The 14,755-nt window shown below is 35.8% G+C and overlaps 1 protein-coding gene across 1 annotated transcript in view; it reads right to left on the reverse strand.

Moving 5' to 3' along the window:
• LOC112037078 (uncharacterized) overlaps nucleotides 1–1,252 on the reverse strand; it is an 18,195-nt gene extending 16,943 nt beyond the window's left edge. Inside the window, exon 1 of the mRNA XM_065772117.1 lies at nucleotides 1,148–1,252. The gene's annotated coding sequence lies outside the window, so the exon portion shown is untranslated. The remainder of the gene's footprint in view (nucleotides 1–1,147) is intronic.
• Nucleotides 1,253–14,755: the final 13,503 nt, after the last annotated feature.

Genomic DNA, 14,755 nt, shown 5'->3' on the forward strand with positions numbered 1-14,755 from the left:
TTTTTTTTAAATTAGATAGTTGGGAGAAGTAGGACTTGAACCCTAATTGTCTATGTTTGAAATATTAAGACATACTAATCTATTGAACTATAAAGTTCTTCACCCATATATTTGATTTTTCCATTATTGGGTTTGAGTGTTTGAAAAATTCAAAGCAGAGCTAGAATATGGTGTCAAATTTACATTAGATGTCAATACCTAAAAAGCGTGATGGTTTGTCAATTAAAAAAAATGGGGGTGGTGGGGTGGGGTGGGGTTTGGGGGTGAGTGGGGTGGGGGAGCGCAATGGTTTGACCGCTCGACCACAGAACAAGAGAATTACAAGGCATGGCAACAATATGTATAATTCAATACTCCCTTCATATCAAAACAGATTATTACGTCTTTTTAAAGGAAAATTATTATTTCTCCTCTTAAGCCATATCAAAATATATTAAAAGTATAAGTTCATACTTATCTTCAATATTATTACTCTCATCTTTTAACAAAAACAAACAATTTTTTTAGTTTCAATTGTAATCGAGTTATTTTAAAGGTTTAATTTATTAAGAAACGAAAAGAGTGTCTTTTTTTAAGTTAACTCTTTCTTTTAATTACTATCATTCATTCGTTCCTTCTTTTTTACAAACAAATTTTTTATCATTCATTACTTTAAAAAATAATTTTTTTTTTTAAAAAAAACAAACAAACAACCAAAAAAACAAAACGAAAATCCATTCCCCCTTGCTGCTTCATATATATACAACTAAAACTTAACACCTTCACCTTAAATAAGAGAAATACAACTTAGCCAAGAGATTTAAAGTGCATATATAAAGGCAATATAATCTTTCAAAAAACATATATTTATACAAAACCAAATATTTTGAGAACCTCTCACCCAACAAGCTACAGGCCGAAACACCTGGCCAGGGAGATAAAGATTTTTGGGTGTCAACGCTATTGATGAAAGAATAGGGTTCAATATCCTGGAATAAACTGCAAGCTATTGTGATTTGCATTCGCTTTTATGAATAACAAAAGCATTGAGGTTGACATAGTGGCACAAAATAGTAGTAAATGTTTTCATGAAACAAAATATGAAAGAAGAGAGATCAGGAGAAATAAAAGAGAATGCATGCATAAATGTAACGCATGTTATGTATACCTGAAGAATGATCAAGCTCAAATGGAGTAAAGGAGTTTCTCTCAGGATAGACCCCCAAATAATGTTAAGGAAAATTACTTCGGACAAGAAGAGTGGAAATTATTGTTGAAGGGAAGAAAAGTTTGTGAATCAATTGAACGGCAGATGATTATTTTATAATGCCCAAGTTTAGTGAAATCTTCTGTAGCTAAAAAAAGTGCAATCAATTATTTAGTCAAGAAGTCCAAAAGGAGAATACGAAGACTAACTTTCCAAAAGGTGGTGAAAAAATTCAAAAGAACGTAGAAAAATAAGAATTTTCTAAAGCGGAAGTAGGTACCCATCAAATATTAAAAAACCAAAAGAGGCGCATTTACGTTGCAATCCAATTGGAATTAATGTAAATGATGTAACTTTGGAAACTTCCCTGTGAATCATCTCGGAGACTCTTTTCCTCGTTTATTCTACGTTATCCCAATGATCTTTGACTCTGGTCGCAACTCGCAAGTTCCTCCCCATTGCAAATATCAACACTATTAAATACACTAAATAAAATCTAAATCTAAAAATGATAAAGTTTTGCTAAAATTTGAGCCAAGAGCTATAACTCCCGCTAAAAAAATTAACATGGCTGCATATCTTGAAATATTAACTATTAAATGGATAAAGTTTAACTACAAAATGAGTTGTATTACTTAATATATTTTTATTGAAGGTGAATTTTGACAAATCCATCATTAGATTACATCTTCTTCTTATATCCTCCATACTTGCAAAATTTCAAGAAAATTAAAGATTAATAGCTATGTCATCAATAAATTTTTTAAATTGCAAGGTTTTGTAATTTAAAATTATGTACAAAATATAAACTTATAGTTCATATAGTAAATAATATTCAATAAACGCAAAATTTAACATGTGTATTAAAAGCATAGAGAATATGTAATTCAACGGTTAGATTTTTAAAATATGTTGTAATATTTATTTCATTAAGTGAGTTTGTAGACTTAAGTTACAACCAATTTTGTAGATAAATTTTGTCCAATTTTATTGAGTGAGTTTGTAGCATATTCTTAACATATATGTCAAATTTTATGTCATATTCGGATATTATTTACTTTTCGATCTATAAACTTATTTTTTATGTATAATTTTAGATTACAAAAACTTAAAATTTAAACATTTATTAATGACATTGTTATTAATCTTTAATTATTTTGAAAATTTTGCAAATATGGAGAACATTAAAAAAAAAATATTATCCAATGGTGGATTTGTCAAAATTCACATCTAATAAAAAGATATGAAGTAAAATTCCAGTCATTGTCTACAACTAAATTTGTAACCAAACTTTGTCTATCTAAAAATACCTCATCTTCATTTCCTTTAAAATGAAAAAATCTTTTAAAATGAAAACATCTTGTTGTGAAGACCATAGTCTATCCGCTAATCCTATAGAAGATGGATTTTTTTCCCCCGGCTGGTTAGAATGGAGGGAAATTTTGAACTATGATAAAAACATCATGAAATCTTAGTTGATCTACAAAACTCTAGGCTACAGGAAAAGAAATTACCCTACTTGTCACCGTTAACTGTCACCAACAACTATCACCATTATTTCTTTTTTCTTTTTCTTTTTTTTCTTTTTTTGAGATTAGACTTTTTTTTTAATACAAGAGATAGAAATTTTACTCTAACCTAATCTAAGGGTATATGTGTGTAAAACTCCTTCCTAAAAACTTGAACCTCAGCTTTTACCCTCTCATATTCCACAAGCATTTATACTTATACGCAAACAGTTTGATCACTCTAATAGCAAAAGTAAGCCTAGAGAAAGCCATCAATACGAGCTAATCAGCACTAACAAAATCATTAAAAAAAAATTAACCTAGCCAACAAAAATCCAAACTATTCTTCCAAAAATTACTTCCATTTTACAAGCTGTTCTTCTTGTCCCGGTAGAATTACCCAAGACAATTCAATTCTTACTCATGCGATGCTTCACTCCATGAAATTTATTAATAATGGAAAAAAAGAATTTGTGGCTATAAAAGATCACATAGAACATGCCTTTAAAAAAAAAAAAAAAAAAAAAAAAAAAAGAAGAATCATGGGGTGTGGCTCACATCAAGTGCATTAGATGCAACACAATACAAACACGTACTCTATTGAGTATATTCAAGAGCATTATCAGATCAAAAAGTTTTGATATGTTTGGAGAATTGTGTTTCAACCATTTTTGCAAAGTTACTGTATATTGGTAAGATTTCAAAACGAGATTTCATAGGAAAGATCCAACTATAACAAGAATAATCATCAATAAAAACAACAAAATAATGTGATCCACCAATATTAGTAATAGGAGAAGGTCCCAAAACATCAGAATGAATTAACTCAAAAATACTATTAGAGATAGATTCATTGTTATTGAAAGGTAAAGCTTGCTGTTTTCCTAACTGGCATGAAGTACAATCAAAATTATCTTTGAACACAAAACCCAACATACCCTTAGAAGCTAATTGTTGTACCCGAGAAGATGGTGCATGACCAAGACGAGAATGCCAAAGTGCGAGAGAAGGTAAGGAAGAAACTGCAGCAGCTGCAGCAACAACAGAGACAAGAGCAACAGGTGGAAGATGAAGATTGTCCACAGGAAACATACGCCCAACCCTAGGACCGGTCACAAGCTCTTACCCCGTCCTCGGATCCTGCACAATACACCCAGAATAGTAAAAAATAAGGCGATATCCTAGTTCAGCTAATTGTCCCACAAAGCACAAATTATAGGATAGGTCAGGTACATGGAAGACCCCGGGAACAGAAAGGTTAGAGGTCGAAACAAAACCTAGACTATTCCCATGCATAGTGGAACCATCAACTATATGAATATTAAGAGGATGTGGTGCAGGGTTAAGTTTGGAGAATAAGGACAAGTGAGGTGTCATGTGATTGCAACAGGCAAAATCAAAAATCCAAGTTTAAGACTTACCGGGTAGAACTGAGAGAGTAGTGGAAAGATATGCATTACCAGTCATACGAACAACCTGAGCTATGATCTCCTGTAGTTCAATAGGGGAGAGGTTGATAGTGGATCCAGAAAACTAGGACTCAGCTGAAATGGAAGGCATCGGCGGAGTCGGCTCAGTATTAGCAACAGCAACAGTAGATTTGTTGCGACGGTAACAAGTCTCAATGGTGTGGCCAAGACGCTTGCAATAATTGCAAAACTTTTTATTGGTCTGCTTGCGACAATTGCTAGAGCCAAAGGAATCACCTGATTGCTGAGGTTGCTCAATGGGAGGAGCAAAAGGAGTAATAGCCAAAACATTGAACTTATTCTGGGCTTGAAGGGTTGCAAGCTGAGCTTCTTCTCTAACCAACTTGTTTACAGCAGTATCAAGAGAAGGAGGAGGACTGCGATTAAGAAGCTGACCTCGGATGGGCTCAAAGTCCTTGTAAAGTGACATTAGGAATTCAAAGAGACGAAATTCATCTCTAACTGTAGCATATTGCTGAGCATCCTTTAAGCATGCCCAAATTGGATCAGAAATGTCAATTTGGTCCCAAATGAAGCAAAGCTGATCATAGTAGCCATTGATGGATTGCCCTAGTTCTTGTCGAAGTTGATGTAATTCGACCACTAACTGATATTTCATGTATCCGTCAGTAGTGGAGTACCTTTTGGCCAACATATCCCATGCAGATTTTGCATCATCAAAGCTGTCCAACAGATTGGAGATGGAAGGAATGAAAGTGTTCCGAATCCATGTGAGGATCATGTGGTTATGACTATCCCATTCAATCATGCGATTGAGGAAGGCAGCATCTTCTTCACTTGCCCCTTTGATAGGAATAGTAATTGCACCAGTACAATAATATCAAAGCATGCGACCCTTAAGAAAAACTGCGCATAGCTTAAGACCAAGATAAGTAATTCTTATTCCCCTCCAATATAGTATTGATAAGGCGAGGAAGAAAAATATCATTTTTATCCATTTAGAGAAATAATATGCAAAAAAGCAGACTGTAAAAATGAAATCTACGCGAAAAACTGGATAAGGAGAACCTGGACTACAAAGTCAACCCTGTGGAAAAGTCAACGGTCAAAGTCAACCCTCAATCAAAGTCAACTCTAGTCAATGGTCAACGGTCCAGTCAACGATGATGTCAGCTGCACGTGGTGGGTGACGTCAGCAAAAAGGGTGGATGATGACGTCAGCCCTAAGTGACGTGGTAGTATGATGTCACTGATGACGTCAGCAGGACCTGAGGGTGGCGTGTGGCTGAGGCGCGGCTTGTTTAGGCGGCGCGTGCGGGCTCTAATGCTTGCAAGACTTCCACGATTGTGTAGATCGAGGCGAGCCGATCACTGTGGTACCTGCAAAAAGGTTATCGGAGCAATATGCACGGTGGAAACGGTGATTGCAGTGGTCTATGTGGTGCGGGACTCCTCAACGACGGCGGCTGCAGGCCCAAAACCCAAGGACAATGGCTGAGAGACGTCAAAAGTTCAATAGTGAGTGGTTGCAGCAGCTGTTGTGACAGCGGAAACGATAATGGTGGAGTAACACCAAAAGAGACAAGACTACTAAGAGAAAGGTCAGAGCAGTGGCTCTGATACCATGTTAGAAATACTGAATGCGAAAGTATTGTATTTCTTGATGAAAAAATATACATAGGTGCCTTTATATAAAAGGCATATGTGTGCAGTATAGGTAAATATGTATGCTATATAAGTAACCTAACTGGACCTAAAGCTCATAATATAATATACGTTAACATATTTGACGAGGGGTACACCTATTATGTTGATCAACCCTCATTTCCATCACTGCTTACATGTATATTAATACCTGCAAGTACACATCTAACATTTCTGTTAATGTGAAAAGCTGAGAAAAGAATGTTAGTTTGTCCTAAATTTGTGAAATTGTTTTGTGTTGTGGGACTGTAAGAGCCAATATATAGAAGGATATATATATATATATATATCCACCAGGACCTAGAGAGCTAGACTAAAGTTTTCAAGTTGTAACGAAGAGGAACTGACACACACATACTTAGAGAATCAGTGGAACATAGTTGCTAAAAGATGATTGATGGTGGGTCAGTAAGAGAAGTGTGAAAAGCGCGAACAAGCCCGATTGATAAATATACATGCATGGGGCCTGTAAAATTAAGAGCAGAAGCATGTGATTGTGGAGAGCGTTCTGGGGGTGACGAGACCCTCTGTTTGTGAGAATGCAAACTAACTTAAAAAGAACTACTTGCAAGACAAAACTTCACACCAAATTGATGGGCTCTGCCACTGCCTAAACTAATAGGACTTCAAAAGTACAAAATATTCAACTAAGAAAAATAAGGGAACAAGCAATATAATCACAATATGTAGATATCTTAATTTAAGTTCATACAAATAAGAAAGATTCAAATCACACAAACTCCTAAGTAAAATTACAAAAACTAAACTTAGATAATTCATGTGAGGCAAATGCACTTACAAACATGAAGTTATCCTTCCATTGACTGAGTATGTGAATCAAGTTTATCAGATTTTTGTTGTTCTCTGATAATATCTTCAATCTTTATTTATAGTAGACAAAACAGTTACTGCACTCCTCCTTATTTTTTGGTAACTTCTATTGCACTCTGACTTAGTGGATAACTGACTGTGATATTCTCTTGCTGTAACAGGTCTTGCAAGTTTTGCTTGTTTGGGCCATGGTTTACGTTGATCAAGATTTGGGCCATGGTTTACACTTATCAGGATCCAGCCACAAGTCACTCTTCAGTGGAAATATGACTCACATGTGAACACTTTACAAAGACCTTTAGTTACACGTGACCACCTCCCAAGATATTCTTTGTAATAATGGGCCTGGCAAGTTTATATATTTGGGCCATGGTTGACAAAAATCCAGCCTGATCAAGTAACTGATTCACATGATCACATGTGAAAAAATATTTTTATTTTTAGCCTAACACATGCCCCCTGTGCGTGATGGGCCTAAGTTTAGGCCAATAGCGCATAAGTTAAAACAAAATGATGAAAAGAAAACAAAGAAGGGGCTTTTAAGTCAGATAAATTTTGTAGAACTAGGTTATCCTTTTTATCTAAACCCATTCCTTCATCTTAGAACGCCTCCATCACTTGTACTCATCCGAACCTCCTTTTTTCTTTTTTTCTTTTTTTTTTTTTCTTTTTTTTTGCAAATTTCAATTTCTAGTTCTTCACTCTGTCTGTTTTATCAAGATCAACTTGCAAACATCTGATCTAAAAAGTCCTTCAAAACTAAGGCGGATGCCGGCGAAAGTTGTCTATGATTCTGAAATTTTTCATCTAGATCGGAGCTTGAACAGTGTCGTGACTGTGATTCTGCATGATGCCGGGAGCTGGTGCGTAAAAAAAAATGAAGACATCTTCAAGTTCATCGTTGATCCTAAGAAAACCAACTGGCTAAGTTCATCATTGATCCTGAATAGGGAGCTCTGGGTTTCATTCGAGTGGTTCGGGTAGCCACTGAAAAGCTCAAACTCTACAAATTTAGAAAGAGCCTTGTTCTTGTTCAGCTAAGCCTTGTTCTTGTTCCGCTGGTATTGACTCTTGAGAAGGAGCAGCTAAATCTTTCAAAACATGCACACCAAGATCACTGCCATGCTCCAGAGCATTTACTTTGGGAACAACTTCGAACCAGGTACACAGGTCCGACCACCAATGTATTAGACTAATTTCAATTATGAAATTATATCTGCACTTCCACCATATCATATATAAACCTTCCTTATTTTGAATTTTCTTCTATATATACATTCATTGCATTGTGAGCTGTTATTTTAATTGCTAATGCCCATTTTAACCATTCATTTGGCTTTTGGAAACATGCGTACATTCACATCTTCAAAATCTTTTATGTGAGTAAGCCAATTCGTTCATACTTGGCTTATATAATTTTAGAAATTTTCCGTTAATGGATCTTGCATGCTCATTACCACTAATATCCATTAACTTATAAGCGTTTCCATCAAAGACCTCGCTAATTAAGAAAGGTCCATCCCAATTAGGAGACCATTTACCCAGATATGGATCTTTAACTCCTATAGGTAAAATAACTTTCCAAACTAAATCCCCAATGGCAAATGACTTTGCCTTAATCCTCTTATTGTACATCTCAGATACTTTTTGTTTTTGTACAACAATAGAATTTAAAGCTGTCGTACGAGCTTCATCTATTTCATCAAGTTCTACAAACATTGCATCTTGATAATCCAAATGAGTCAATTCATTTTGCCTTGTAATCCTCATTGATCTCACGGTAATCTCCATAGGCAAAACTGCATCATGGCCAAAAACTAAAGAATATGGGGTAGTGTTTATGCTTGTTCTTTTTGAAGTTCTATATGCCCACAATACTTCAGACAACAAATCGTCCCAACTTGTAGGATTTCTAGCCACTATTTTCCTCAAATTATTCTTGATAATCTTATTAGTGGCCTCTGCTTGACCATTTGCCTGTGCATAATATGGTGTGGAATTCAAAATTCGAATACCATATTCTTGTGTGAAGGCCTTNTCAATTCCTTTAGGAGTTTCCTAAAATGATTTAGTCTACACATTGGTTCTACAAACTATGAAGTGTCCAAGAACAATTTATTTTCTCGCGCATGGGCTACAGGTAACCCATAAGCTCGGGGGGCTAATGTTGAGACCAAAATTTCACAAGAAAGCCCATTCCATGAAAAGTAAGGAAAGATCATAGGCCTTAATAAAAGAAGACCCAATTCATGAAGTTAAGAAGGACCATGAAGGCTAAAGTCCTAAAAATAAGGAAAAAGAAAATAATAATAAAAATGATAAAAAGAAGAAGAGGACCTAAACTCGGTTAGGCAGAGGACATGCAGCAAGGATCTCGTCAGGCCAAAGGATATGCAACAAGATGAACATCAAGGCCCTAGGACCTTGATGTGTCCTTTTGAAGCCTTAAGAAGAGGACCTTGGTGATATATGGGAAAGCCAAGGTGTATGTTCAAATTTCTAGCAAAAAACCATTAAAAATCCAACAAACCAGGTATTATCTTTGTAACCCATGGTCCAAGCCCGTGGATCCTAAGTGGATAGTAAGGGAGAAATGTTTGGTCGGTAGGGGAGTGATTTCTAGTGAAAGTAGGATCCCAAAGGTTTCCCTTGGTTCATATATTTGCTTGGAATGCGTGAACCAATGGAAAACTCAGTTCCCCTATGTGCATGACACTCCCCACAATTCCTCTTAATTGTCATTTTCAACTAAAGCTGTCATCCAGTACATTGAGTAGCCCACCCACTCCTTTGACATTCCAAGAAGCAATATTTCATTTATAGCTAAAGTCAAATGCCCATTTTGAGTTATAATTGCCTAATTAAACTAAACCTCTAGCCAATGCACTTTTTCAGGTTCCAGAGGACATGGTTTTACCCAGCAGACCAGAGACGTCTTCACCCAGGGTACCAGACCATGTCCACTATAAAAGGAACACTAAGGCATAACAAAAGGGGGGAGGGGGAAATGGGGGATTCAGATGGAGGGAAAAAGGGAGAGTTCAAAGGTTCAAATTAAAGCTTTAATAGCCCAGCAGGGAAGAGAAAAATGAACAAAATAAGAGAGCCAAGGTGGAGGAATTCATCCCATATCCTTGAGATCATTCAAAATATCACTTCGCCTCCAAAGAAACATATGCCAAAACATACACACATCAGATATCACTCTCTCCCACAAAATCCTCCTCACCTAACTATCTTGAAAGGCAATATCCAAGCAAAGCTACTTAGACTTGAGTTCCAAATCCCACAAGTCTTGAGCAAAACACTAAGTCTGTGAGAATTAGGGCTAGGATCCTCGTGGCTGACTCATTCTTATGAAATTCATTTAGACATATGTATATGTATTAAAATGTATATTCTAATCTAAGAAACTAACAATTATTTGAAGATACGAGTATTGTATAGTGTGTTTTTGTGCAGGACCTATAGGGGTAAAGGGAAAGGACGAAGCTCCATTACATAATAAGCATGGAGAAAGGTCTTACAGTTCAAAGAACCAGAGATTATGGGTTCCATGGATTACTGACCTAATACACCTAGGAGCCACGACATCACATCTGGGGTACCACGATATTATGCTTGGGGAACCAAGTGAAGGAACTCCTTTAAATGTTCACACAATAAAGATGAGCCTTAAACCTTCTATTTCAATCTCCTTCTCATTGTGAATATTATGAATGATTATTTTACTTATTTCGTAAGAGTGAATGATCATTTTATGACAGTAAAACACTTATAATGGTATCTTATTGCTTAGAAGGAATCGCATTTTGCCTTAAGGAGCTTTATGTGATTTGCGCACAAACCGGTTCATATAATGACCCCAATAGGCCGCAGAGAACCAGACCTAGTCCAACCATCCATCCTTGGAGGCCCAAGATCCCTTGTCATTAATGGACTTGGGTACTTTCCAAAAAAAAGAACCCACACATCCATATAAATAGTAATCACAAGGTTTAATTGACATACCTTTGGCAAAGGAATGAGAGTCTTCTTTGCCAAAATCTACAACAACTTTTCACTCATGTGAGCCAGCCGATGAGAGCCTTCTTTGCCAAAATCTTCCTGAGTTGCACTAACAACATCTTTGCACACCTTTACTTGTATCTTGTAAAGTGTACAACAAATCTTCCTTCTAGCAAGCACCAATGATCTTCTAGAGAGTCTCCATTTACCATCTCCAAAATAGTTGCCATAGCCTTCTTTATCTAGAATATGAGTAGAAATTAGATTCAAGCGCATATCAGGCACATGTCGCAAATTCTTTAATGCCAAGTTGTATCCAGCATGGTAGTCAATACCGTACCGGTGTCGACCGTATCGGTATCGGACGTATTGGTATTGGCCATACTGGCCAATATGTACTGTACTGGTATGTATACCGTATCGAAATATCAATGTTTCGTACCAGTTTAAATACCGGCTGTACCGGCCATACTGGCCAATTTCGGGCAATACATGCCGGTACAGAAAAAGTTTTTTTTTTTTAATTTTTTTTATATGTTTTGTAATTTTTGAATTTTTGTTAGGGTAGAATGGTAACTTATTTGCATTAACTTATTAGTATTATTATTTTCTTAGTATGCAATGGTAACTTTTAAGCTTTCTATTTTTTATTTTTTTAATTTTTTTTCTTTTAATTGATACTAAAGTCTAAAACCATGAATAATTAGTTCTGAACTAAGGAAATGTTTTATGGTAAACTTTTATATTTATTATAATACACACACATGCGCGCGCGCGCACACACACACACATATTTATTTATTTATAAATATAAAAAATAGCGGTAAATCCGAAACGGTACATTGGTATTGACTGGTATTCGAATATATCGTACCGTTGGCCAAACCGGTATAGCCTCCAGTACGGTATTGACTCCCTTGGTATCCAGTGTTAGTCTCAACACAAATATCCCCAATTCCAACAATGTCAGTATAACTGTTATTGCCTATCTTCATTCTCCCAAAGTCTCATGCTTTGTATGAAGTAAAGAGCTCATTTCTTAGAGTGACATGACAGGAAAGGTTGAGTCAATCACCCATTCAACATAAGGATGTGAAACATTGCAACATTCATCTTTTCCTACATAGATCACCACATCTTCAATTATCAAGACAACAGTGGTATTCTGTTCTTTTGCCTTATTTTGATTTTTCTCATCTTTTTGTTTATTGTTCCAAGCCTTGCAGTTTCTTCTTATGTGACCTTCGTTGTCACAGTAGAAACACTTGAATTTTCCTTTTGATTCTGACTGACTTCTGGATTTACCACTCCTCTTAGAATTTCTAGTCTTACTCCTCCCCCTCTTCTCTGTGACAAGAGCCTATGTATTATCCTTGCTCATGTCTTTTCTTCTTGTTTCTTCATTGAACAAGCTATCCTTGACCATTGCAAGTTGTAGCATACCATTTGGAGCAGAGTTACTAAGTGACACCAAAAAAGTCTCCCAACTGTTAGGTAAGGAAATTAGAAGTAATAAAGCTTGAAGCTCATTATCAATTATTAGCTTCATTGTAACCATCTGATTTACCAAGTCTTGGAACTCGCTCAAATGCTCGGCAACAGATCTCTCTTCCTTATGGTTCAAATTCACAAACTTTCTAGCCACAAAAGCTTTATTTTGAGCTGTCTTTCTTTCATAGAGACCCTTCAATTTTTCCCAAAGAGCTTCTGCATTAGTCTCTTGAGATACATGATGAAACACACTCACATCGATGCATTGTCTAATACATCCAATGGTTTTTCTATTTAACTTGCCCCAGTCTTTATCAGACATCTCACTTGGCTTAGCACTATCACCCTCGATAGGGTCATGTAAATCCTTACAGTAAAGGACATCCTCCATCATCGGCTTCCAAATCAAATAATTTGATGCTGTGAGTTTAATCATAGTGCTCATATTCGTATTTATATTTTCCATTTAATTCAACACAAGACAATCACGTCCAACAACCAATTCTCTGATACCACTTGTTAGGATAAATCCCCGTCATGTGTAGATTAAATTAAATATAACCCATGCAACAAAGAAAACAGAAATCTATGGAAGCGATAAAAAATCAACCAACAAGAACACCAGGAAATTACGTGGAAAACCCTCCAGTATAAAGGGAAAAACCACGGGGCAAATCCGATCAATCCACTATAATAAAATAGAGATTACAATACTCAAGTTATACCCAAAACCTAAGTTTACAATAAATTGGGAAAATACAATAATACCTCTAGGAACAAATACAACTTCACCACAAAAGCCGGTAGCAACATCTTCCACACTGAATTTTTCAATTCTCTGTGATTGTAGCATCCAAATAATCGTCCTAGAGAAAACCACAAATTTATCTTCCCTGTGTGTCTTGAACAAAAGAAAATTACCTTTTATTTTTTCCCTCACTGCCGCACAAAGCACTAAAGCACTATTCTTTTTCCTTAAGTCGGCTTCAAAACTGTATTTCACTCTTTAGTCTCTCTCAATCTCTCTTTTTCTCTATACGTGAAAGTACATAATATGCTTTATTTAAAGCATTCAAGCGACCTGACACTCCTAATAGTACTTGAATTAGGTGTCTTAAACCTTGTAGTCAAGTTTTCCTATTTCTCCTTGAAATAGAAGTCTAAGTGGGCTGGATTCTAGGTGCCGTGCACCTCAACATCTGGAAAGGTTTTGATGTGAGGTGGAGATTTGGAGATAATAAGGGCTCATTTGGTACCTGTGTTTAAATAACAGTTTTCAATTTTTTTAGAAATACGTGTGGGTGAAAAAATCTGTAGAAATACATATAATATTGTTTAAAACTGAAAACATGTGTTTAAATTAATGTACCAAACGTGCCCTAAATAACTAAAAAAATAGTTTTGAAATTTGAATAGAAACACAATTTAAAAAAGAAAAAGAAAATTTAGTATGTGTTTGGATAGCTGATTGCGTTTCAACATCTAGCATTTTTGCCATTTTTTTTTGACCAGTGCCTGTGTTCATGGGACATGAACACTTCATTTAGGCAAATGAACAATGCTAAATAGTGTTTTCTTATGTGAACAGTAACTTAGAAATTATTTTTTTATTATTTTCAACAATAAATTTTTAATTTCAGCAAAATAAGTGGTATTCAAGTGCACTCAGAGAATAACATTTATCCATTAAGAATAATCAGTTATTACCTTCTAAAATTTATAACTTCATCTCCTAGATAACAAATATAACAGTAGCCACAAAATCAGTAAAAATAACTGGGTCTGGCTCTTCTCCCGTTACAAAACCTCATGTTCTCTCCATTTGTTAAATGGATGAAAGACACGTGTTAGCTGTTAAGTAAAAAATCAGAGGGCAAAAGACAAAGCCACCTCAAAATCCAGTTTATTTCTCTATCAACCAAACCTTTCAGCAACCCATCTCCCTTGGTAAGCCATTGGACCACTGGCAACTTCCATGGCAGATCCACTGCGCCCATACACCAATGCCGTTGCTGTTCACTACCAAGAATGTTTCACAACTTTGAAGGAAGGCTCCAAGTTAGACCTCAACAAATTTCTCTCAGATTGCTTCGCCACTTTCAAGGACAATCCCTAGTTACCCAGTACCAAAATTTCTCCAAGATTTGCTTCCTCCCTCTACATAATTTCCCGCTTTTCTTTTCCATTTCTCAATTTCTTTCCTTTGACTTTAAAATTGTTTGTTGGGTTCGCTTGGTTTGTTTTTGAAACTCACATTCTCTTTAGCTTCAATTGCTTTATTTGTGGGTTTGTACTAAATTAATACAACAGGCAATAAACAGAAAAGGATGAAAGGTTGAGTGGCAATTATGAAAGTCATAGAAAGTGGACAAGAAAAAACTAATGTACGAAAAGTTTAAAGAGAACGAAGACGAAATGAATGAAGAAAGAAACACAAATCATGGTTTGTATATTTGGTGTCTTTGAAGGGTTTGTCACCTCCAAAATTATAGATTTCCAAACTTTTATACAGGACGGGCACAAGATAATTTGAAGATTAAGGCTGTGTTTGTTTCGTGTAAAACATTCTCCGGAAAATACATATTTTCCGGAAATGC

The sequence above is a fragment of the Quercus suber genome, unplaced genomic scaffold (genome assembly GCF_002906115.3).
Source record: "Quercus suber isolate HL8 unplaced genomic scaffold, Cork oak 2.0 scaffold_53, whole genome shotgun sequence".
NCBI classification, from domain to species: Eukaryota; Viridiplantae; Streptophyta; class Magnoliopsida; order Fagales; family Fagaceae; genus Quercus; species Quercus suber.